Raw genomic sequence first — 6,000 nt, 5'->3', positions numbered from 1 at the left:
AGATTAGGTGTTCTATGCCAACTCCGTGTCTTCTTTACCCCTGCACAGTTGTTGACTTTATACACGGGTTTTATTCGCCCCTGTTTAGAGTACAACTCTCATGTGTGGGAAGGCTCCTCATGTACAGCTTTTCTCAACAGGGTGGAGTCAGAGGCTATTCGTCTCATCAACTCTCCTCCTCTTACTGGCTCCCTTCAACCTCTGTCTCTTTGCCGCACTGTTGCCTCTTTATCTCTTCTCTATCGCTACTTCAATGGTCACTGCTCCTCTGAACTGTCTGCTTGCATCCCTCCACCTCTACGACGGGTGCGTAGCACCCTTCTATTAAAAAACTCTCATCCTTTTTCTGTCCAAGTCACTAATGCAAGAGTTATCCGTTACTCTCAGTTCTTCATTTATGCAACATGTCAGCTGTGGGACTGTCTCCCTCTGTTTGTATTTCCTACTTCCTATGATCTCCAGTCTTTCAAACGCAGTGTGTCCAGGCATCTCGAAATGAATGGATCTTGAATATGGCTCTCTTTTGTATTGTTTTTTCTTGGAACGAACGTTTTGCGGGCTCAGCCTTTGGTTCCTTCTTCCTCACAAAAAAAAATACTATCTGTTTATATTCGGAAGTAAACCCTGTATTTTGATTGGCTGCTGGAAGAAAAATGGCGGAATGGATGGGCCAATGAAAACTCGAGTTCTGGCTTGAGTGTCTCGAACACACACACTTTCCCACATTCGTGATACTACTGGTTTCTTTCTGTTTCTCTCTCTCTCTCTCTCTCTCTCTCTCTCTCTCTCTCCACTTAGGACAAATGTGCAATTTTAAAATTCGCTGCTGAACCCGCCCCCAGTCTGATATTCTGTTTTGTACTACTGCTGTGATGGTAGCAAATAGAAATTCTTTTTCCACTACTTCTTCTTTCAGTCTGATTCTCATTGGCTCAGACATCAGGGATGGTGCATACGTCAAGACTGACCTAAGTACATACATCTGGTGGGATTAACCTCTTCTAATCCATGACTCAGATGACCACTCTACCTGCCCCGCTCAGCAGGGAATGATTTTCTTATCACCTGAAGTATACTATACTGCATAGAAAGGATTTTTCCATTAAGGAAAAAAAAGAAAAATTGCGTAAAGCTATTCATCCTGAAAATTTTCATCTAGAAAAGTGGAGGGGAACAAAAGATGTTCTGTTCCCCAGGCTCCAGAAAGTGGGGGGGACACGTCCCCCTGTTCCCCACCCAAACTAGGCGCCTGGCACACATATTTATATCTTCTTACCTTCTACAGTGTAGTCTGAGGTGATCAAAATGGCTCCATGCAGTCTTAAAAATGTTTCTTGTTTCAGCTGTTTGTAACAATAATTGTGAGCTGACCTAGCGCTGAGTGACAAGGATAAAATGACTCAGAGTGACTGGCCACAGCTACCACAAAGTAGTAGCAATGTCTCGCTAGCTTGGGAAGTAGCAACGGAACAAGCACTGTCTGTACCTACCGCACCTCACCTCATCGTTGGCCAGGCATCTTCCTCTGCCAGGCACCCTGTGCATAACACCTCGGACAGCAACAGTGAGCCTTCATCCCCTGCTACCAAATCCTCCAAGAGGCAGGAGACTTCTGATTCTCTGCTGAGGGCAACCGCCCTTAGATACAACACTCCTCACCTCCCACAGCTTGTTCAATCCCCCCAAGTTATGCCGTTGCTTCCTGCCTCTTCACCTCTGGCGTTCGTGCCCAGGGCTGACTAGATCAAACTTTTATTCAAAGACAACCCAACTGTGGATGTCAAACTTCGGTGGTTGACTGAGGTCAACCGTACTTTTCACCTTCACCGCACCCAAGAGGAGGTCAAGATGTCTGCAATCATTTCCCGTTTTGTCTACATCTCTAGACGTTGCAGGGACATTGTAGATAGCATAACTAAAGGAGAGTTCCTATCCTTTTCTTTGGAAATTCAAGACTCACCTGAAAGGCCCCACAAGTTTCCTGCATACCTCCTTACACGTTATCCTATCTTCGTTGATCCCAACTTGGCCAAGGAGCTGCCAGGTACCTACTCAGCCCGACATTTCCACCAGAATGGCACTCCTATCAACCGGCTGGTAGTCACCTGGAGCCTTCCTCACCCACCACCACCAATTGTCACCTTCAGCTTCCTTCCCTGCCTCCCATCTTGTGAGTTTCGCAAGATGAAGGACGAGCAACCGTGGTGCTTTCAATGCTGAGGCATTGGTCACATCTCCTGGTATTGCTCTGCACCAGAACGGTGTGCATGGTGCTCTGGCCAACATGACTCTCGGACGTGTCCTCAACGACCCCCTCCACCTGCTTCTGATACAGCCTTGATGCAACCCAACGCACCACCTCCAGTTACTTTGCACTGGAAATGTCCCTGATGTCATCAAGAAGGGGTTAACATTTGGCATGGCTGCACTAGACGCCAGGCTAACCCTGCCCCTGTTGCTAAGGATGGGGCTCCACTAGCATCATCACCACCATCACTCCACTCTGCTGCTCCCCCTGCCTCCACTGTTGGTTTGGACTCAGCTACAGTCACTGAACTTCGCAATGCTGTTGCCACTCTCAGGACTCAGATTAGCTCACTGATGGCACGTTTTGATGCAACAGAAGCCTGCATTGATGGCTTTGTTACCATGCAAGCCACACTTGAGACAACATTAAAATCACTGGTTGAATCACAACAAGGCATGATTATGACTGTCACCACCCTTACGGAGAAGCTGGACTCCATTGTCACTCCCATTGGATGACCCCCAGGGAGTCTTCCCCTCGTGGCACGCCGTGTAGCGCCTCTCAAGCCACCACCACTTCCTCATCTGACCCTTGCAAACGTCATGGCAAAGTTCAGTAACATGGCACAACTGCATGTCATCTCTTGGAGAGCCTGTGGTGTTTCTAACCCGTCTAAACTTACTGCACTCAAAGGATATGTATACAGACACCACCTGAATATCATTTTCATTCAGGAATCCTTTGTTGGTCATGCGCTTCTCAGGGCAGAGGCACCCACTCTCAGTGGTTATGTTTTTTATGTCCATCAAGTTAGGAATGGACTAGTCACGTATGTCCACTCCTCCATCCAGCACCGTTTCCTCCAAAGCTCTGTAGACAATGAGACAACCTTCCAGCTTGATGAGGTCACCAATGGAAGCGGTACAGTTCGGTTGTGCAACGTGTACTCTGCGCCAGGCAGGTTGAATACAGCTACTCTCCCAGCTCTCACCATCCATGGCATGATATACATGGGGGATTATAATGCCTGACACCCTGCTTTGGGGGACCTTTCTGCCACCGTTAACCGTAACGAGACTAAACTTCTTGAGTATATTCATCACAATCAGCTCACCCACTGGGACACTGGTGGGGCCACACACTCTCGAGGAGGCACACTAGATCACGTCCTTACATCCGGCCTCGTGGCATCCCCGATCAGGTGTCTATCCCTGTGCTCTTCTCTGATCACATTGCTCTAAGCCTTCCTTATTCCCTCCCTGCTACACCTTCTCCTGTACACAGATGCACTCGCATTGCAATCCCACCCAAGTACTGCCCTACATACATCTCCTGTATAACCAATCTTCTTCCCATGTTCAACCTTTATTGTCCCGAAAAGTTGTATTCATCCCTTGTCAGCTCCACGCATGACTTCTACACCTATTATGGCAGCAGGCCACACATTTCGTGCTATCATGATGCCCACACCTAGACACTGGATAAACACATCGCTCAGGGAATGAGGAAGGCGGTGGAAGAAGGTTTTGCCTTTCAAAGACGACCTTCCCACGAGAGTCTTCATCGGTACGGTATCAATTGTCGAGGGATGATCTAGTTGCTCTCCATCGCTGCGTTTATACCGATTCGTGGCATAAACTTACAGATAGCATCAACCATCAAACGACTGTTGGTTCCATGTGGTGCCTTATGAACAAGATTGTCAAGAAGAAGCCCCCCAGTCCTCCATCAGAGTACAGCACAGTATGCACAGGATCTTGTAGATGCCTGGTCTGCACGGTCACGGGCTTGCACCCTTCCCACACACATACAGGACGTGCTATCCACCCAGAAACACTTTTGTGTCCTCCGTCTCACCGCCACTTTACTGAGGACAGACGATGAAGATGGCGTGGCTATAACTGATGATGAATTGCGATGGACCCTCGTCAGGGATAGGGTAACGGCTCCATGTGATGTTGGCATCACTTTTTCTGTCCTACGTCTCCTCCTGAAAGTTCCTGGTTATCCCCTTCTCCAGCTGTTCAACCTTTGCATCCGTGTGGGATACGTGCCACGAGCCTGGATCCACAGTACTTATCGTGCCTATTCCTGAACCTGGCACTGATAAATTCCGACCTGTTTTCCTCACCTCCTGCTTCAACAAAGTACTGGAACACATCCTCCCTACAAGACTCTTGTATAGGCTGCAGGACAAGTTCTTGCCCCGACTGGACGGCGTTTTACCGTACACAGGGACACATCACTGCCTCATGGAGCTATACACCCTCCTATCCCCAATCAGTGTAGTGGCCTTCATTGATTTAAAGAGTGCATTTAATGTTGCCAACAGAGACATCATCCTCGACGAGCTAGTGGATTTTGGAGTTAAGGGAAACATGCTGCGATGGATACGTGGTTACCTGTCTAATAGATCCTCTCATGTTCTTTTTAAGGGTGCATACAGCACTGCTAAGGATTTCGAGCTTGATATTCCACATGGTGGTGTCCTTAGTCCTTTTTTGTTTAATAACCTCATACATCGTCCACTCACCCTCCTTCCTGACATCCCTGGAACCACAATTCCTTGCTAAGCTGATGACATCTGCATTCATATCAAATTCCCCTGCAGATCTGCAACGTTTCCTTCACTTGTTTCATGAGTCGGCTTCCAAATGAGGACTCATTATCTCTCCAGAAAAGAGTAGAATCATCACTACGTGTCCAGCAAGAACATTGCCTGTACTCCCTGTCAGGGATTGTGTTATCCCTCCATGCACAGAGTACCTTTATCTGGGGGCACCTGTACGGATTTCTCCCTCCATTCCTGCAAGACAATTCGTGCATCCGATTGCTCAGGATCTGCTGACCCGGCTACAGCAGCACCTAAAACCTCTCAAGTGGCTCGCCAATTATGCTGCCGGGGTGTCTGTTCCTGTAGCATTAACCATTTACATAGCGTTCATTCGATCAGTTGTTGGTTATCTCTCCCTTGCTCTTTGTCAACTTTCCAGAACAGCCTTACAACCTTTTGAGAAGTTCCAAAACTCAGTAATGAGACTCATCCTGGGCTGCCATGGCTCAACCAGAATTGTCAACATGCAACTTGAACTCAACCTTCCACCACTTATTGAGAGAATATACTCCGTGGTTACATACTTCAGCATTAAGTGCCTGCATTATCCTCACCTTTCTCCCCACTACTCTCACATCATTCGGACTTCTCTTGATCCCACTGCACCAAGGCCTCTGCTTCACAGTGGTGGCTGCACACTAGTTAATACTGTTTGTTCAGAGGTCCGGTGGCTAAACATCAACGTACCGGTGCTTGCTGAGGAGGTGGACTATGGCGTTCCACCTTGGCAGACCCCTGTGCCTGCTATCTCATACACTCCAGCCTCCAAGACTGACCTGCCTCAGCTTCAGAAACAGCTAGCTTTGGAGACTATCACCAGGCTGTCATCATCCCCCCCTTCGGCCCACCATATCTACACTTATGGCACCCTGCAGTAGGATGACAGTGCTGGCTGTGCTGTATTTTCCCCTAGTCTGGACCCACCTCAAGGGGGCTGGTTGGGCCGTTGACTGCCAACCTCATCGAGCTGTATGTATTGTGAACTACATGGACTCCTGCTTGCAGTTACTTTATTAATATGGATGAACAACAACGGTTTGATCATCTGTGACTCACATCAGGCCCTTTTTTTTTTTTCTTTTTTTTTTATGCGAGGAAGAAGGAACAAAAGGCCATGAGCCCGCAGTAACAGTTCCCT

This window comes from Coenobita brevimanus, chromosome 53, assembly GCF_032717465.1.
Source record: "Coenobita brevimanus isolate Jiangsu-jjx chromosome 53, ASM3271746v2, whole genome shotgun sequence".
In the NCBI taxonomy this organism is placed as follows: domain Eukaryota; kingdom Metazoa; phylum Arthropoda; class Malacostraca; order Decapoda; family Coenobitidae; genus Coenobita; species Coenobita brevimanus.
Note: the sequence above shows the minus strand (reverse complement) of the source record.